This window comes from Danio rerio, chromosome 2, assembly GCF_052040795.2.
Source record: "Danio rerio strain M-AB ecotype USA chromosome 2, GRCz13ab, whole genome shotgun sequence".
Taxonomy (NCBI): domain Eukaryota; kingdom Metazoa; phylum Chordata; class Actinopteri; order Cypriniformes; family Danionidae; genus Danio; species Danio rerio.
In genome coordinates this window covers 55,551,069-55,571,759 of record NC_141022.1, presented here as the reverse complement: position 1 = coordinate 55,571,759, position 20,691 = coordinate 55,551,069, and the positions used below count along the sequence as shown (strand labels likewise).

The following is a 20,691-nucleotide window of genomic DNA, read 5'->3' as shown; positions in this document are numbered from 1 at the left end:
GCGTGATGACTCGGTTAAGCTGATTTTACTATATTTATTTACCGGTTAAATTAAAAGTCTGATCGTGGGTCAGCTTGCATGCGTGGGCATAATTTGATGTCTTTACCTAAAACTTTAAACATTCATAGGCCTGTTATTTAAAATAAAACGGATATAAGGAGAATAACATATGATTTAAAGCACTCGTTTGGCACTAAAGCTATGATCCGTCTGCATTAATAAGCGGTATGCATCGTTAATAAAATTCGTAATAGCGAAACTGCATATTATTATTACTATTAAAACGTAGCCTATATTACTGCCTTAGGTCAGTAACTTAGGCAGTAATGCAATGTAATAATAAATGTGAATAAATAGCCAAAATGAAAGAAACAAGAGACCAAAATCAGTCACCAGGTCTAGTGCCCCCCTATGGATTTAAAGTGCCCCCTCAGTTTTGACTTCCTGGCGCCGGGCCTGTTCCGGGACATGCAATTTCAAGAGTTCATGTACATTTTCATTTATTCAATTTCTTAGTCCCCTTGTTAATCAGGGGTCACCACAGCGGAATGAACTGCCAACTTACACAGCATATGTTTTTTTTACGTAGCAGATACCCTTCCAGCTGCAACCCATGACTAAGAAAGATCCATACACATTCATTCACGCACATACACTACGTACAACTTTAGTCGCCTACCCAATTCACCTGTACCACATGTCTTTGGACCCACGCCAACACGGGGAGAACAGGCAAACTCCACACAGAAATGACAACTGACCCAGCTGAGGCTCGAATAAGCGACCTTGCTGTGAGGCGATCATGCTACTCACTGCGCCACCGTGCAGTCCCTCATGTACATTTTATGGTTACAAAGATAAATAAAAATTAACAATATTAATGTTAAAAATCCTACCATTTTCCTAAAAGACCATTATAATATGCTCCAGTCCTGCATTTCTGAGGAAATTCAAGGTAGCTTTGCTAATTTCCCACATTTTTCTCATTGCCCCAATAATCATTTCAAACTCCATGCTTGATCTAAATCATAATTTTTTTTTCAAGATTCTCCTTTCTGTTTTATATTTGATACACTTCATAATAATGTACATACTTCATAAACATCTTCTGCAACTTTACACTCATCACACTTATCTGATATACTTTTAACATTAAAACGAGGGTGGATTTTAAACTGCGTGTCCAAGTCATTCATTCATTCATTCATTCATTCATTCATTCATTCATTCATTCATTCATTCATTCATTCATACATCCTCATATTCATTTATTCATTCATTCACTAACTTATTCATTCATTCATTCATACATTTATCCTCATATTCATTCATTCATTCATTCATTCATTCATTAATACATCCTCATATTCATTTATTCATTCATTCACTAACTTATTCATTCATTCACTAACTTATTCATTCATTCATTCATTCAAACATTTATCCTCATATTCATTCATTCATTCATTCATTCATTCATTCATTCATTCATTCATACATCCTCATATTCATTTATTCATTCATTCACTAACTTATTCATTCATTCATTCATTCATTCATTCATTCATTCATTCATTCATTCATTCATTCATTTATAAATTTATCCTCATATTCATTCATTCATTCATTTATACATCCTCATATTCATTTATTCATTAATTCATTAACTTATTCATTCATTCATTCATTCATACATTTATCCTCATATTCATTCATTCATACATCCTCATATTCATTTATTCATTAATTCATTAACTTATTCATTCATTAATTCATTCATTCAGTCAGTCATTCATCCTCATATTCATTCATTCATTCATTCATTCATTCATTCATTCATTCATTCATTCATTCATTCATTCATTCATACATCCTCATATTCATTTTTCATTCATTCACTAACTTATTCATTCATTCATTCATACATACATTTATCCTCATATTCATTCATTCATTCTTTCATTCCTTCATTCATTCATTTATTCATTCATACATCCTCATATTCATTTATTCATTAATTCATTAACTTACTCATTCATTCATTCATTCATTCATTCATTCATTCATTCATTCATTCATTCATTCATTCATTCAGTCAGTCATTCATTCATCCTCATATTCATTAATTCATTCATTCATTCGAATGCCTTCTCCAAGTCCACATTACATTAAACACACATCAGCATAAAATAAAAAAATTGTCAAATGTTGATAATTTAGGGCGACACAGTGGCTCAGTGGTTGGCACTGTCACCTCACAGCAAGAAGGTCGCTGGTTCGAGTCCCAGCTGGCATTTCTGTCTAGAGTTTGCATGTTCTCCCCGTGTGTGTGTGGCTTTCCTCCTGGTACTGCGGTTTCCCCCAACAGTCCAAACACATGCGCTGTAGGTGAATTGAATAAACCTGGCTGTAGTGTATGAGTGTTAAGAGAGTGTATGGGTGTTTCCCAGTACTGGGTTGCAGCCGGAAGGGCATCCGCTGTGTAAAATGTGGCGACCCCTGATGAATAAAGGGAGTAAGCTCAAGGAAAATGAATGAATGAATGTTACTAATTTATGTTGCTCAATACAATTACAGGACAATAAGATAAACATGGGAAGATCATTGTATTTATGAAAGGTTTAGCAGCAGCCATAGGTAACTGATGCCTGGTGTTCCTATAAATACTAAAGCTTGCTCTAGCACTTATGGAAGCCTTCTTAATGTGTGTCTTCGTTTAATCTAGATATTATCAAACTGGGGCGACACGGTGGAGCAGTGGGTAGCATGATTACCTTAAAGCAAGAAGGTCGCTGGTTCGAGCCCCGGCTGGGTCAGTTGGTATTTCTGTGTGTAGTTTGCATGTGCTCCCTGTGTTGGCGCGGATTTCCTCTGGCTGCTCCCCACAGTCCAAAGAAATGCGCTATAGGTGATTTGGGTAAAGCTAAATTGACCATAGTGTGTGTGGATGTTTCCCAGTGTTGGGTTGCAGCTGGAAGGGCATCCGCTGCGTAAAAAATATGATGGATTAGTTGCCGGTTCATTCCGCTTTGGCGACCCCTGATTAATAAAGGGACAAGCCAAAAAGAAAATGAATGATCAAACTGAGAATTACTAGAGGAGAACATATTTAAAGGAACAGTTCATCCTAAAATGAATGTTTGCACAGTGTTTACTCACCCTCAGGTGGTTCTAAACCTTTGTGAGTTTCTTTTTTTCTTGCTGAACACAAAATAAGACATTTCGGAGTAAAAATGTAACCGTTGACTTCCATAGGAGGAAAAACAAGTACCAAGTCAATGGTTACAGGTTTTTAGCTTATTTCAGAAACAGAAGAAATAAACCCATAAATATTTGAAACAGGGCAACACGGTGGCTCAGTTTTTTGTACCGTCACCTTACTGCAAGAAGGTCGCTGGTTCAAGTCCCAACCTGGCCAGTTGGCATTTCAATGTGGAGTTTGCATGTTCTCCCCATGGCTTTCCTCAGGTTGCTCTGGTTTCCCCCACAGTCAAAACACATGCACTACAGGTGAATTGAATAAACTTGGCTGTAGTGTATGAGTGTGAATGAGAGTGTATGGGTGTTTCCCTGTATTGGGTTGCAGCTGAAAGGCAATCCGCTGAATAAAACATATGCTGGATAAGTTGGCGGTTCATTCCGCTGTGGAAACCTTTGATGAATAAAGAGACTAAGCTCAAGGAAAAAGTAAAGGGTAACTAAATGACAACAGATTTTTCACTTTTGGGTGAACTAACCCTTTAAAAACAATACAAGCGCTGCAGTATGATGGTGATAAGAGAGTTGTTATGAACAGGATTGCAAAAAAATTAAAAAAGTTGTTTATATTTAAAAACGAAAGAGACAAATATATATAATAAGACATATTTAATTACGGCATGTCTTCTTAAGGCCACTAGAGGGAGAAACTGCATAATAAATGTGTTCTTCATGGACAGATTTCCATTTTTGATCTGTGGGATTTCAGCGAAAATATATTTGTATTTATATATTTTATTGATTGCACTGTGATATTCATGTCGTATAAAGGATATTTATGCTAAATAACCGTAAGAAATATTTAAAACACATTTAGCTACTTTTAATGTTTGTATGTTTTGTTTTTCACATAAAGCATGCTGTGTTTCTAATAAAGCGAACTCAAGATTATGAACCTGTCAAAAAACGCAGAATGAAATCATTAGTTAATAAAAAAAGTCATTTTTCTTATCTTGATCTGTAACTCGTTTGGAGATGCGCGTTTTGGTGATGCGCGTAATCCTCCACGGTCGCGCGCACGGTGTTTGGCAACAGTTCCCGCGCACAGAGTGAAGCGCAAACTGCAGCTGAGCGCCAAACAAACCGGAGAAATCCTCAAATGGGCTAAAAATGCGCTCAAATCTCTGATGGGAAGCACAGACAACGTTTGGATGCAGAGTTTCATGCATGCGAATGCTGGGGAGATATAGAAAAACTTTCAATTCGGAGTGCGTAAAACGCGTAAAATGAGCGTTGTGTGGGATTTAGGAGTAAAGCGTTTTTTTGGGGATCCAAATTTCAACGAAAACTTGTTTATCTACAGCATTTGAGACAGTTTGAGAAATTACCCAAGAGTGTTTCACAGATTTTTTTTCTTCCTCTTTGTTTCTGGGATTGGGGTTTATACCCATCATGGATCAGTTTGGGATTTTGGATTTACATCAGCGCAATAAATGGAAAATGCGTGGACGCAGTGCTGCGATTAACGGAGTTTACATGTAAGATACATATTTTTTTATTTATATTTTTATAAAAATGCTAAAAGTTGATGCCCATCGGTTAAAAGTTTGGAGATATTAAAGTTTATTTTTTAAGAAGTCTCTTTTGCTCACCAAGGCTGCTTTTATTGCACTAAAACAGCAATGTAATATATAGTGTAATTTTTTACAAATAAATTAAAATATATTTAAAGAGGTCATTTATTTCTGTAATGCAAAGCTGAATTTTTATCATCACTCCATAACTATAATAAGCTAATTTGCTTGGCAATAAACATTTATTTATCTATGTTAAAAGGTTTGTAGTTTTACAAAAAACTGAGATGTTGGATTCTATTCAAGAGTTTTTCTTTCTCTTTTAAATTCTTTTTGTTAATTAACAACAAACAATTAATCAAAATGGACAATTAAAAATGTAAATATATATTGTATTTCAAATAGTGTATTTTTATTTTTCAATTAATCAAATAAAGTTCCACCAAAATATGAAGCACGATTAGTTTTTTCAACATGGGTAATAACAATTATTATCAATGATTGAGCACGATAATTAATAAAAACTATGTGAGATCAAGGACGGGTGAAGATGCTGAAAATTAATCTTTCGATATTATGAATTATTTATATGAAAATAGAAAATAGTTATTAGCCTTGGTGAGACTTTCCAAAATCTTCAATTTTTGACCTTTAGTTTTCCCATTTCTTGCTGATTTAATGAATTATTAAGCATCTAAAAAGAAAATGTGCTGAAAATAAAAAGTAAAAAGTCAAAGAGAGGAGAATGAAAAAAGTTCTTTTAGTAATTCCTTAAGATTTGGTCAAAAGACCGTCTGTCTTTGACATATACAGTCTATAATATTTAGTTATTTATATTATTTTTATTGGGGAAAAACAAATAGTTTCCAATTTACAATAGGTTGATTAGATCATTTACATCATATCCCAAAAAGAAAATCTCCAAATGCCTGAAAATGCATTTAAAGTAATGGACTTTATTGTCATTTCAACAGAATAAGTTGAAAAAACTCTTGTCGCTGGGACTTTTTTCAGAAAGTCAGTTTAAAAATAGACAAAAATAAATAATAAAATAAAGTAAATGAACAAAAATGTGATTAAAATAGTAATAATAGAATATTCTTATTTATTTTACAGCCATTTATTTATTCATTTTTATTTATATTTATTTATTCATTTTCTTTTCGGCTTAGTCCCTTTATTAATCAGGGGGCACAGCGAAATGAACTGCCAACTTATCCAGCATATGTTTTACACAGCGGATGCCCTTCCAGCTGCCAGCCATCACTGAGAAACTTTATTTATATTTTCATTAATTTTTTTAGTATTTCTGCAATTACTCTTAGGCCTATTTTATTAATAATAAAAATAATATTCATTAATAACATACAAAATATTAATTCGTTTTTTTTATATATATATATATATATATATATATATATATATATATATATATATATATATATATATATATATATATATATATATATACATACATGCATAAATATACATACAAATATATTTATATATATATATATATATATATATATATATATATATATATATATATATATATATATATATATATATATATATATATATATATATATATATATATATATAAAAATTAAATATTTATATTACAAACCACACATAATTTCATATTTCAGCATGAGGAGAATGTCGAAAACACTGAAAGTGCTTCTTCTGAATTACAAATTTCAACCAAAATATAAAGCAGAACTAGTTTTTTTTTTTCAACACTGATAATACAATAATTAATAAAAACAACTCGACACTAAGGACAGTTGCTGAAATTTCAGCTTTCAATATCATAAATACATTTTTAGGGGAACACGGTGGTGCATAAGGTAGTGCTGTCGCCTCGCAACAAGAAGGTCGCTGGTTCGAGACAAGACAAGAAGCCTTCGCTGGGTCAGTTGGCATTTCTGTGTGGAGTTTGCATGTTCTCCCTGCATTTGCGTAGGTTTCCTCTGGAGGCTCCGGTTTCCCCCACAGTCCAAAGACATGCGGTACAGGTGAATTGGATAGGCTAAATTGTCTGTAGTGTATGAGTTAGAATGAGTGTGTATGGATGTTCCCCAGAGATGGGTTGCAGCTGGAAGGGCATACGCTGTGTTAAACATGTGCTGGATAAGTTAGCGGTGCATTCCGCTGTGGTTCCCCTGGATTAATAAAGGGACTGAGCCCAAAAGAAAATGAATGAATGAATGAAATAAATTATTAAAAAAATTTTAAAGTCAAATAATATTCCACATTATGCATGTATTTTTGAATTCATAAACTCAGCCTTGGTGAGCAGAAAAAAGTCTTTCAAAATCAACAGAATCAATCTTTAGTTTTCCCATTTATTGCTGAATTAATGAGTTATTATGCATCTAAAAAGGAAGTGTGCTGAAAATGTGGGTAAAAAGTCAAAGACAGAAGAATGAAAACACTGATCATGAAATTCCTTAAGGTGTTGTCAAAAGATCGTCTGACATACAGAGTCAGTATTATTTTTTACTTCTGTTATTTATGGGGAAAAAATAAGTTGTTCCCAAATTACAATAGGTTGTTTAGATCATTTACATCATATAAAAGAGAAAAAAACTGATCTCCAAATGTCTGAGAATGCATTTAAAATAATGTACTTTACTTTTATTTCAACAAAATAAAGAAAAAACTCACGTCACTGGGAATTTTTTTCAGAAAGTCAATATAAAATTGGCCAAAAATAAATAAAAAAATAAAGTAAACTAATAAAATGTGATTAAAATAGTAGTAATTGAAAATTCTTATTTATTTTGCTGTAATTTATTTATCTTTGTTTATATTATCATTATTATTTTTAGGCCTATTTCACTCATAATAGATAAATAATATTTATTAATTATTTATTCATTATTTTTCCTTCGGCTTAGTCTCTATTTTAGAGGTTGCCACAGCGGAATGAACCGGCAACTTATCCAGCATGTTTAACGCAGCGGATGCCCTTCCAGCTGCAACCCAGTACTAGGAAACACAAAACATTGATTATATTTTCCAAACCAAGTTCACTCTCAGAAACAAAGGTCCAAAATCTGTCACTAGGGTGGAACCTTTTTAAAAGGTACACTTTTGTACTGTACAGGGGAACATTAGTACCTTTAGAGTACACTTTTGTACATTTAAGTTACTATGAGGTGCACATTTGTACTTTTTATCTACACATTTGCATTAATATGTAGCTTTAAGGATCTGTTAGGAACGAAAATATAGATTTTGAAAAGGTACCACCCTGGTGACAGATTTTATATAAATATTTCTGAGAGTGTATAATGCCACTTTCATATGTAGTCTTAAATCAGACACAGATCTGATGTTTTGCAATGCGACTGCAGTGTGAACGGTTATGTCATGTGACTTATTCTGTGCTGCAGACATCAACTACTCCTCAGCAGCATAGTAGAATGTCACTCAGGGAGATTACAGTATCACAGAAAGTTGGTTGTTAGTATTGAAAATATTTTGAAGGCAAAACTGGTGCTTGTTAACTAATCTGGTTAATGATTAAGGCAAGGGTCGATTGCGAAGCTGGAGAGCGTCGTGGGTGGTGCGGATAGGGGATCCATGTGCAAAGGACAGGAAACTTTCTCTCAGAGAGAAAAAGGGCAGGTGCTCGAGCACCCAAACCCCCCTTTTGCACAAGTCTGCTGTTTATAACGAAGTAAAATGAAATAACTCTGCAAATGGAGATAGACAGGCCTGGATTAATAATTCAGAGGCCCCTGGGCACAATGTCTTGTAGGCCCCCTATAGCCGCACCCCATAGTTGAATTATAAAATAAGCTTAATATAATATTTGTTATATAAAATTAATCTATAATGTATTGCCCACATTTTTTAAATAAATGATATACACTACATTTCTAGTCTACAAAGATTTTACTTATTTTTAAAGCATTTAAAGCACAAAAAAAATACTAATACAACTAGGGGAAATTAATGGATTTTAATATACTTGTTCAAGTTCACTGAAGCAGTACTAAAATGTATATTTAAGGATATTTTAATGTATACCTTCTACAAACTTAAAATGCACATGAAATCGATAACACCTCTCCAATCCAGCTCTAGGAATATGAGTCCTCCATAATACACACACTTGTTAATGATTCCTACTTGTCTTCCTCGTGATGAAAAGTAGGCAAAATCTTTTATATATATATATATATATATATATATATATATATATATATATATATATATATATATATATATATATATATATATATATACATATATATATATATAATTTGTTTATTAAACTTTTCAGATACAACAAAGTATTTTTACAGAGAAATTTAAACAAATATTATTCCCACCCCTACCCTCTACACAAGTTGAAATTACATTTATCATTTAAAGAAAGAAGAAAAAAATTACTCATGATAATAACAAAATAATAATCAAATAAATAAAAACAATTAAGTAAATAAAATGAATAAATTATAAAAAATACAAATTAAATAAATAACTCAAAATTATAAAAAATGAGTCTTCGGATATTTAATCATGTGATACCTAATCATGTGACATGCTCAGAAAAAAAAAAAGTCTAAATGGGTCCCATGTTTTAGAAAAGGCCCTAGTATTGCCATTTAGTGTAAACCTAATTTTTTCCAAGTGGATGAAGCTCATTGCATCTCGCAACCAGTTGTCAAAAGTCAGAGGAAATCTTTGTTTCCATAATAACAGAATACAACGTCTTGCTAACAGTGTCAAAAATGCAAGGGCATTTGCAGAAAAGCTTGTTACCCCTACTATATTCTGGGAAAAGAGTAGGCTAAATCTAAGTGCGGATAGGCCCCTGGGTCTGTGGCCATAATGCCCATTGGTTAATTTGGCCCTGGAGATAGACCAACTCCGCCTTCACAGTTCAGTCTGCGGCTGCTCATTTGCCATTTATATGTTCACTACACCGGTGGTCAGAGCGCCACGCACCACGGTTGTCATAAATCACAAATGATCAGTGTTTTCAATCACAAGAGACTTGTGTTAGGTCTCAAATGCCGAAATACACATTAGTAGTAGCAGAACAACCCTTTATAGTTCATGAAATACACCATGGTTGTCTGTGAAAAGGGTAATAATCACATAAGCATGATCTGACAACGTGCTCACTTCATACAACACACACTGTGCATAATTAGACATTTTGTGCTCTCCGTAATGTACTTCTGCGCATGCGAGTCAGTCTGGGACCATAATCTGTTCACACTGCAAATCTGAAATCGGCCACATTTATAAGAGAAGTGTGAACAGCCATGCAAAAACATCAGATCTGAAGAAAAAAAAAATCAGATCTGATCACTCCTCGCAGTGTGAACGTAGCCTAAGTGTCATTGACTGAACAGACAATTGCATTGATCACCTTTGATATAAATGAAACCTGAAAGAAACTGCATTTGTTGTTTGCTGACCTTACAGTGACATTGTGACCTTCCTGTAACAGTCTGGAGTCACTGATTGAGCTGCGGGTTCAATCCCAGTGTTTTGACTGCACTTAGGACAAAAGCAGCTGCCAATGAAAGTGTGCAGGAGTGTGTGTTCCTCTGAACCCCGCTGGTTCTCTGTCCTCACTTGCCGCTCATCGGTTGAGTTTAGCAGCGTGTTCAGATGGCCTGCAGGGAGGACACAGATATAATGCATCATGGGTAAACTCGCCACATGACACCACCCATTTAATGATCCTTAATGAATCTGTTGGGTTGATCAGGCCAGCTGAGAGAAATCACTGGAAGTTAACGTGTGTGTGTGTGTGTGTGTGTGTGTGTGTGTGTGTATGGGGGCTCATTTAAAAAATTATGATTCTAGAAGAAATCACAGAAAATATGGTTTTTGTGTAACACATTTGTTTTCTCTTTAATATAAATTAGCAGAAAAGCACAATTAGCTGACTACTTGAGTATAAGGATGCCTTAAAGAGGATCTATTATTAAAAAAAAAAAAATTTTATGAGGGGATCAAGCACAGTTGTGTGGGAGCAGTGTGTGTGAATATAACCAAAGTCAAATTGTAAACATTTATTAATTATATTTATTATAATCACACGTCTGCAGAAACACCTTGGTTGACATTCTCCCTTTGTACGTGTCATCAAAAGGGAGAAGCCCCGCCCACTAATGGCAATTTCTCCCTCATTAGCATAAAGTTTTAGGCATTTGTAGCTCCGCCCTCTTACAAAAAAGAGCACCATCTCATTTGAATTTAAAGCAACAGTCGCCAAAACAGCACAATTCGGATCAAAGCCTAAAAGAGTCAGTTTTAAAGATACCTTAGCATCATCTCTTCACAGGTCTTTGATCAATGCAGCATCAATGGCACTGCATAATCTCTAGAGGCCTCAGAATGAGTATACCCTGGTGGAAATAGAGAATAAAGAAAATAATAAGTGTAGCTGCTGTTCACAGTGTATTAAAATATAAAAATGAAGTGCTATAAATGACAATAGTAGTTACATAAACAGACATAGAAACAAACATGTAAAGCATACGAGTACTTCTAACAAAATTTTGGCTGCATCAAGACAGGAGTGTGTCGTACAGGTGGTTTGTCAAGTCCACTCAGCTGCATGGAGCACTCTCATGCATCATACTCTTATGTGATGCACTGAGTGTATGCTTAAACAGATAGGTATTTAATTTGGTTTTGAATTGAGAGATTGCGTCTCAGACTTTATCAGGAAGGCTATTCCAGAGTTTAGGAGCCATATATGAGAGGGCTTGACCTCCTTTAGTAGATTTTGCTATTCTGGGTACTACCAGAATCCCTGAGTTTTGAGATTTTAAAGAGCGAGTTGGATTGTAGCGAGACAGAAGGTTGGTTAGATAAACAGGAGCTAGATTATTTAGAGCTTTATAGGTGAGAAGTAATATTTTATAATCAATACGAAACTTAACAGGCAGCCAGTGTAAGGAGGATAAAATTGGGGTGATGTGATCATATTTTCTAGACCTGGTAAGAACTCTGGCAGCTGCATTTTGTACAAACCGAAGTTTGTTAATAGAGGATGCTGGGCAACCAGCGAACAGAAAATTGCAGTCATCCAGCCTAGAGGTCATAAAAGCATGGACTAGCTTTTCTGCATCAGAGATGGATAGCATGCTTTGTAACTTAGCGATATTTCTCAGATAAAAAAAAGGCGGTTTTTGTGACGCGGGAGATATGATTTTCGAAAGTTAATTTGCTGTCTAATATGACACCAAGATCTTTTATAGTAGATTATACAAAGAGTTTTAAAAAATTATTTGTGTGGTATTTTGAGCTGAAACTTCACACACACTCTAGGGACATCATTATTTTACATCTAGTAAAAAGAGGCACAATAGGTCCTCTTTAAAAGTGACAAGCAGACTAAACCCATAATGACTAATCTTTTATAATTATGTACATAATTCATTAAGTTAGTTTTAATGCAGCGGCTTAAAGCACTTTTATAAAAGTAAAATCAATTAATCACACTTAAAAATGACACAACTCAATTCCTGAATCCAAATAAATGTACAAAACTGATTTTACTATACATGAATGTAAATAAAGTGTCCAATTTGAGGTTTCTTGTGATCATAAAAATTTAAATATGTGTGTAAAACATTCAGCGTATTTATGTAAAAGTCATTAAAAACTTAACAGGGTTAGGGCTCAGAATATGTTAAAATATTCTCAAATAGTGATTTATCAGCCTTAATTGATTATTCATAGATTAATTTTCCTTCAGTTTAGTCTTTATTTTAGAGGTCACCACAGCGGAATGAACCGCCAACTATTTCAGCATATGTTTTACACACTCATACACTATGGGCAATTTAGCTTATTCAATTCACCTATAGTGGACTGTGGGGGAAACCGGAGCACACGGAGGAAACCCACACCAACACTAGGAGAACATGCAAACTCCACGCAGAAATGACAACTGGCCCAGCCGGGACACGAACTTGTGACTTTCTTGCAGTGGGGTGACAGTGCTAACCACTGAGGCACTAAAAACATTATATATACCTTTAAAATGATACATTAGATATAAAACCCAGCCCTAACTCTTAGTAACATTGCAGTAAAAGTCAGTAAATATTTATACGGCTTCTGTTTGCGGTCAAGTGTCTTTTGTCTGTTGGATGATGCTGTATGTAATATAAGTATGTCTAAATGACCCACTAATTTTCATATTGACCAACCAAAATAGATGATGTGAACCATGAAATAGACGAAAGATTAAAATATACATCATGAACATTGGTCTACTAAAATGAAGTCTAAAATGAATACCTAAATCAGCTGCGTGATCAGTCTAAATCTAAATCCAGACGTTTATTAAAAATAAAGAAGTTAATACAATCAAGAGCAGAGATACAAAGAGATGACGAATGTACTGAAAGCAAAAGTGTACAGCACAGAACAAAATATGTACACTCACCGGCCACTTTATTAGGTACACCTGTCCAACTGCTCGTTAACACAAATTTCTAATCAGCCATTTACATGGCAGCAGCAAAATGTAGACATGGTCAAGACGATCTGCTGCAGTTAAACCGAGCATCAGAATGAGGAAGAAAGGGGATTTAAGTGACTTTGAATTTGAAATGGTTGTTGATGCCAGACGAGCTGCTCTGAGTATTTTAGAAACTGCTGATCTACTGGGATTTTCATGCACGGCCATCTTTAGGGTTTACAGAGAATGATATAAAAAAAGAGGAACTATCCAGTGAGCGGTAGTTCTGTGGACAGAAATGCATTGTTGATGTCAGAGGTCAGAGGAGAATGGCCAGACTGGTTTTAGCTGAAGCGCAACAGTAACTCAAATAACCACTCGCTACAACCGAGGTCTGCAGAAGAGCATCTCTGAACATGCAACATGTCCAACCTTGGGGCGGATGGGCTACAGCAGCAGAAGACCACACCAGGAGCCTCTCCTGTCAGCTAAGAACAGGAAACTGAGGCTACAATTCACACAGGCTCACCAAAAATAGACAATAGAAGATTGGACATTCGGATGGTCGGGTCAGAATTTCAACAAAATGAAAGCATGGATCCATCCTGCCTTGTATTATTGTTTCAGGCTGATGGTGGTGGTGTAATGGTGTGAGGGATATTTTCTTGGCACACTTTGGGTCCATTAGTATCAATTGAGCATCGTGTCAACGCCACAGCCTACCTGAGTATTGTTGCTGACCATGTCCATCTTTTTATGACCACAGTGTACACATCTTTTGATGGCTACTTCCAGCAGGATAACACACCATGTCCTAAAGCACAAATCATCTTAGACTGGTTTCTTGAACATGACAATGAGTTCACTGTACTCAAATGCCTACTAAATACCTACACAGTCACCAGGTGGAACAGGAGATTCACGTTATGAATGTGCAGCCAACAAAATTGCAGCTGATGCTATCATGTCAATATGGAGCAAAATCTCTGAGGACAATTTCTAGTATATTATTAAGGATTAAGGCAGCTCTGAAGGCAAAAGGTCCAACCTGATACTAGTAAGGTGCACCTAATAAAGTGGCCGGTCAGTGCATAGTTATAGAAAGTACAGTTTGTACAGTATAAAAATCATTATGTCAATGGGAAGTCCCGATAAAGATAGCTATTCAAGTATATGAGCGTATGTGTGTGTGTGAAAGTACTGCTTGTTAAGACGATTACCCAAATCCAGAGGACTTTGATTACATTACGTCATTACGTTGTAGAGAATGTGCCGTTCGTTTGGACTGACGGCTCAGATCACACTGATTTTGCATTATTAGCTGCAGGACGGCTCTAAATTATGAATCCAGATATTTGCAAACATTAATTTGAGCTTGATCAAAGGTCAGGAAATGACGTGCCGCATTTGTAATTGAAATGACTCTTTTTATGTTCTGAATGGTCTTTGTTGTGGCTGTAAGGCTTTAGAAATACTGTAAACGAGAACAGAGACTATTAATATGGCACTCTGGGTTGGTGTGGGTTTGGGTAATAAAATGGGTCGTTGGATTGAAGAGAGTTTTTAATCAGTCTGTGATGTTCCCTGCAAATAAAATCAGTAGCAAGGATGCATTCAATTGTGATCCTTAAAAGTAAACAGTAAAGACATTTATAACAACATTATAGAAGACTTTCATTTCAAATAAAGTCGTCACAATTAATATGAGGCAGCATAACTGAATTATAAATGCTTCAAATCAGCTTTTAGAATGACCACAAAACCAGCCATAAGTGTCAATTATTTTAAAATTGGGATGTAGACATCATTAGAGCTGAACAAATAAGCTTTCCATGTTTGGTTTGAGAGAAGAGCACATTTTTTTTTGTCTGAAAGAAAACTATTTGGGTTCAAACCAATCAAAATAGTAAGAAAATCGCCTTTAAAGTTGAACACATTGTCCTTGGCAATGGATAGTCATTCATTTAATCATTTGGTCACACTTTATTTTGATGGTCCGTTTGTTGAATATAAGTTACGTTGCATCTACATGCCAACTAATTCCCATTAGATTATGAGTAGATTGTTAGGGTTGGGGTTAGTGTAAGTTGACATGTATAGTTGAATTCAGAATTATTAGCCCCCCTGAATTACTTGACGGCTTGTTTATTTTTTACAAAATTTCTGTTTAATGGAGAGAAGATTTTTTTCATCACATTTCTAAACATAATAATTTTAGTAACTCATTTCTAATTATTGATTTATTTTATCCTTGCCATGAAGACAGTAAATAATATTTCACTAGATAATTTTCAAGACACTTCAAGACAACTTAAAGTGACATTTAAAGGCTTAGGTTAATTAGGTTAACTAGGCAGGTTAAGGTAATTAGGCAAGTTATTGTATATCGATGGTTTACTTGTTAGATTATCGTGGAAAAATTTAGCTTAAAGGGGCTAATAATTTTATCCCTAAAACAATGCTAAAAAATTAAAAACTGCTTTTATTCTAGCTGAAATAAAACAAATGAGAATTTTTCCAGAAGAAAAAAATATTATCAGACATAGTGTGAAAATGTCCTTGCTCTTTTAAACATCGTTTGGAAAATATTTTAAAAAGAAGAAAAAAATTCGAAAGGAGGCTAATAATTCTGACTTCAACTGTACTTGCAAAGTTTCTTATAGTCAGTTAAAAGTCTGTTAAAGGAGCAGTATCAACACATATTAAGCAGACAGTCCACTAATACTCAAACGGACCATCAAAATAAAGTATTACCATTAATTTTCCTTCGGCTTAGTCTCTATTTCAGAGTTCACGACAGTGGAATGAACCACCAACTATTCAGCATATGTTTTACCCATAGAATGCCCTTCTAGCTGGGAAACACACATACACTCTCACATTCACACACAGTCATACACTATGGATTGTAGCTGGAAGGGCATCCGCTGCATAAAATATATGCCCGAATAGTTGGCGGTTCATTCCACTGTGGCAAACCCTGATAAATAAGGGACTAAGCCGAAGGAAAATGATCAAATGAATGTTTCAAATTACCAAAAATATCAATAAAAGTGACTTTGTTAAACTGCAGATGAGTTAAATTGATTTTTCAACATCAAAGTCGAGAGAGCAGAGATCAACATCCCAATGCAATTAATTACCATAGATCAGGGGTGTCCAAACTCAGTCCTGGAGAGCCAGGGTCCTGGAGAGTCTAGGGTTGTTTTTCAATTCCAAAAATATAGAGAACGTTCTTGTGGAGACCGGTCTTGCCAGGTGTCCTATGAAGAACAAACTCTGGAGAACAGAGAACGCGTCCTGTGAGAAATGAGATGCTGCGTTCTTCCTGATGGTCACACGCGTTTTTAATGGTAAATTATTTAAACATTACAGCATTCATCCAACGAGTTATTGATTTTCCCCTTTTCAGTATATATACTCTGCATAAAGACTTTACAAATAAACGTTGCACGATATAAATAAAACAGATTTTAATACGAATTTCAGCAAACAAACACCCTTAATATGTTTATTCCTTTATTAAAATGTCCATGGTGAGGTTTATAATATTTACCATCTCATTTAGGGAAACTCCTGAGGTAAATAAGTGATTTCTCTAAACTTTAAAAATAAATCGAAATAAAATGCTGCGCTTTCCATCTCCAGTTGCAATGACTTCTGGGACTTCTATCGTGAGTTCAGTGCTCAAGTCTGCATTGTTGCGTCCTCGATATCAAGAACACATCCGGGAAGTTTCACGCATCCTCCGTACTTGCGGTCTTAGGTATTGGAACTGAACTTTGGCAGCTGATGATGACGTTACATGAGAACACAAGGACGCAAGACCGCTGAAGAACACGTATTGAGAAACAGCCTAGCTCTAACCCTAGCCAAACACACCTGAACCAGCTAATCAAACTCTCACTAGGTATACTAAAAACCTTCTGGTAGGTGTGTTGAAGCAAGTTGGAGATAAACTCTGCAGGACACTGGCCCTCCAGGAACGAGTTTGGACACTCCAGTCTTAGATGAATGGGAAACACTAAACAAAAAAATTTATGGATTTTTTTACAGCGTAGAAAGTTAGAAAAGGTCTAATTTTTAAGTTTTGATAGAAGATTGTTAATATGTTAAATACATAAAATGTTCTAAATGTTGCTTTTTTTAGGCAAGTTTATTTATATAGCACATTTCATACACAGTGGCAATTCAAAGTGCTATACATAAACAGGAATAAAAAAGACAAGTATTAGAAAATTTAAAAAAATAACAATTTAAATGAATAAAACAGAAAAAAAAAGATTAAAATGTGTTAAAAACAGGTTATAAAAGAATCAAAAAAAATAAAAGAACATAATTGTGCGATCTGTCGGACGTAGCACAGAGCTCATTCAGTAAAGACAGCTAAACAGATGCGTTTTCAGTCTAGATTTGAATGTGCCTAATGTTGGAGCACATCTGATCATTTCTGGAAGCTGATTCCAGCAGTGAGGGGCATAGTAGCTGAAGACAGATTCACCCTGCTTTGACTGAACTTTTGAAATTTCTAGTTTATTTGATCCTAAAGATCTGAGTGATCTGTTAGGTTTTAACTATTTTTACAAGCATAAATCAAATTCTAATAATCAAAATCTAAAGGCTACTAAAATACACTAACGAGAGTTAGTTTACATACAGTAATTTTAAAATAAAAGTAGTTAAATAGTAAAATAAGTAGTTTATGTTAAAGTTAAGTCAACAGAATGGGATCATTCAAATAAATTTAGACGTCTTTAAAGTCTTAATCTAAATGTAGTCACGTTGCTAAAGCCAGTCACTGCTAAAGAATTCTGGCCCAGATTTGGCATTAATGCGGCAAAGCAGGCATTCTTCAGGCACTGGCATACAGCATATGGGCCCTACATGGCTTGGGTTTGACAAAGGTGGCACTGTCTTTAAAGGGCACCTATGGTGAAAAATCTACTTTTCAAGCTATTTGGACAAACATATGTGTATATATAGTGTATAGACCATCATATTGGGGTGATATAAACACACCCAGTCCTTTTTTTTTTCAATTTAAAAACATAAAAACGGTGGACCAATTGGAGCGGTTTTCAGACCGACCGCAACTTTACGTAGGAGTGCGGTACCCCCGCCCACCGAATTGATTGACAGCTGCGCGCATTAACATGTCCCGGTAGTCACGTGTACGTCAACAAGATTAGACATACGCAAAGCAACCGGGAATAAAAGGTCTGTTCTGTTTGCTAGGATCAGCAATCATCATCAAATGTGATTAAGAGTAAGTTTCTCATGTTTAAAGTGTTTTAAATCAGTGCACGTGTGTAATTAATTACAGCGATTTACTTCAGCTTTACTTCATCAGCACAGCCGCGTGTCAGAACAATTACTGTATAAAAGAAGACGCTTCAATCCCGGTTTGTGGACGTTAAATCAGGTTAATTTTGTACAATAACATAACAGATATCCACACAGCAGTGGAGGTTAGCCTGCATCCTGTCACATTTAAGTGCGAAAACTAAGCTAAAGCTAAGCGAGCTCTGTCAGTCTGCCTTTCTGTGTGTGTGTGTGTGTGTGTCAGCTGCGGTGTGCGTGTGTATCAGTGTGTGTGTGTGTGTGTTTGTGTGTGTGTGTGTGCGCGCACACGAACTTTGTAACGATATTGCGTGTGACTCATTAATGCAACTTCACAACAAATACTGATTAATAAAGTTCTTACTGTAGTATTTCTCACAAACGCTACGTGAGACCTTCTTCTTTTAAGTCTGTCTGTTGTCTGACGCAGCCGAGGGAGGAGATTAAGGCATGCGGGAAGGAAAGTAGAAACAGTAGGCGGGGTGGACTCGTCTTAAAGGCGCAGTACGACAAAACCACCCCCTGGTGGAAATATGTATAAAAAAGGATCTTGTAAAAGGTATAATGAAAAATCTGATGGGTGTTTTGAGCTCAAACTTTACATACACATTCTAGAGACGCAAACGACTTATTAAATCTGAAAAAAGGGGTAACCGTAGGTGCCCTTTTAAGGCGGCACATAAAACTTGGGCCCAGATGTTAAAAATTGATATGTGGGCCATGTAAGTTTGGCTTGTCTTGAGCAACATTTAAATACATGAAAATTTTTTAAGTGAAGAAGAAAAATCTACCAATCAAGCCACTTTGAGAAAAAGCGTGACAGACCATCATGTCCGACCCAGTTCAGGCCTAGTTATGGCTTATTAACTTGGCTGAGACTTGACCCAAATATGGTCCATGTTTGGCCCTTGAGAAATGTTTCCAGTGAAAAGCTGCTATGTGGGATGCTGTTCTACCTTTATTCTTACATACAATGCTCAGTTTTCACAAGCTGATGGCTGCAAAAATTTGATGTACTGTTGAAGGCTAAATTATTCCCTACCTGTGAAACTGATTTTTATCCCCAAATATTTCCAAAGTGATGCTAATTCATTTATTCATTCATTTTCCTTCGGCTTAGTCCTTTATTCATCAGGGGTCACCACAGCGGAATGAACCACCAACTATTCCAGCATATGCTGTTTACAGTGGATACCCTTCCAGCTGCAACCAAGAACTGGGAAACATCCATACACACTCATTCACACAAATACACTACGACCAATTTAGTTTCTTTAATTCACCTATAGCGCATGTGTTTGATCCCTGCAGTCAACAATATAACCACTTTAAAGACTTAAGCAAGCCAGTAAAAAGCTTTAAATTTGATGCCTGCGGTTTGTGGTTGGTAATAGCATGATACTAGCTTGATTCTAGCATGCATTAGCATAATCCTAGTATAAATTAGTAAGATTCAACCATGAATTAACATGTTGTTAGCATGATTCCAGCATGAAAGTATGATTCCAACATGGATTTGCATGTTGTTTGTATGTTTCTAGCACAAATTAGCATGTTAGCATGATTCCAACATGAATTAGCATGTTGTCAGCATGTTTCTAGCATGTTGTTAGCATGATTCCAGTATGAATTAGCATGTTGTTGGCATGATTCTAGCACAAATTAGTATGTTATTAACATAATTTTAGCATGAATTAGCATATTATTTGGATGATTTTAGTAAAAACTTGCATGCTGTTAGCATGATTCTAAGATGAATTAGCATGTTGTTAGCATGATTCCAGCATGAATTAACATGTTAGAATGATTCCAGCATGAAAGTATGATTCCAACAAGGATTTGCATGTTGTCAGCATGTTTCTAGCACAAATTAGCATGATTCCAACATGAATTTGCATGTTTTTAGCATGTTTCCAGCATGAATTAACATATTGTTACCATGGCTGCATCCGAAACCGCCTACTACTCAGTAGGTACTGCATTTGAATTTAAACGTACTACTCGACTGTTAGAAAAGTACGTTCTATACAGTATAATTGTTAAATGTATGAATGGAATTTGGACGTACTACATCCGCCTTTTTGACATAGTCACGTGACGTACCTGCGTCATTTGCGTCGCTTTACT

The 20,691-nt window shown here is 35.3% G+C and overlaps 1 protein-coding gene and 2 long non-coding RNA genes across 6 annotated transcripts in view; 1 reads left to right on the top strand and 2 right to left on the bottom strand.

The window, feature by feature from the left end:
* The window catches only part of LOC147846539 (uncharacterized), a 214,014-nt gene that overhangs the window by 142,703 nt on the left and 50,620 nt on the right, over positions 1-20,691 (bottom strand). The gene's annotated exons all lie outside the window — the stretch shown is intronic.
* On the bottom strand, positions 2,775-14,109 carry LOC141378977 (uncharacterized). The gene is made up of 4 exons (XR_015479087.1): positions 13,948-14,109; positions 11,071-11,155; positions 10,217-10,417; positions 2,775-2,986 (listed from the first exon to the last, which is right to left on the bottom strand). It is a non-coding gene; the product is annotated as an uncharacterized LOC141378977 (long non-coding RNA).
* scn12aa (sodium channel, voltage gated, type XII, alpha a) overlaps positions 4,245-20,691 on the top strand; it is a 155,642-nt gene continuing 139,195 nt past the window's right edge. For all 4 annotated transcript variants that reach the window (XM_087240127.1, XM_087240125.1, XM_087240124.1 and 1 more), the window contains exon 1: positions 4,245-4,736. The gene's annotated coding sequence lies outside the window, so the exon portion shown is untranslated. The remainder of the gene's footprint in view (positions 4,737-20,691) is intronic.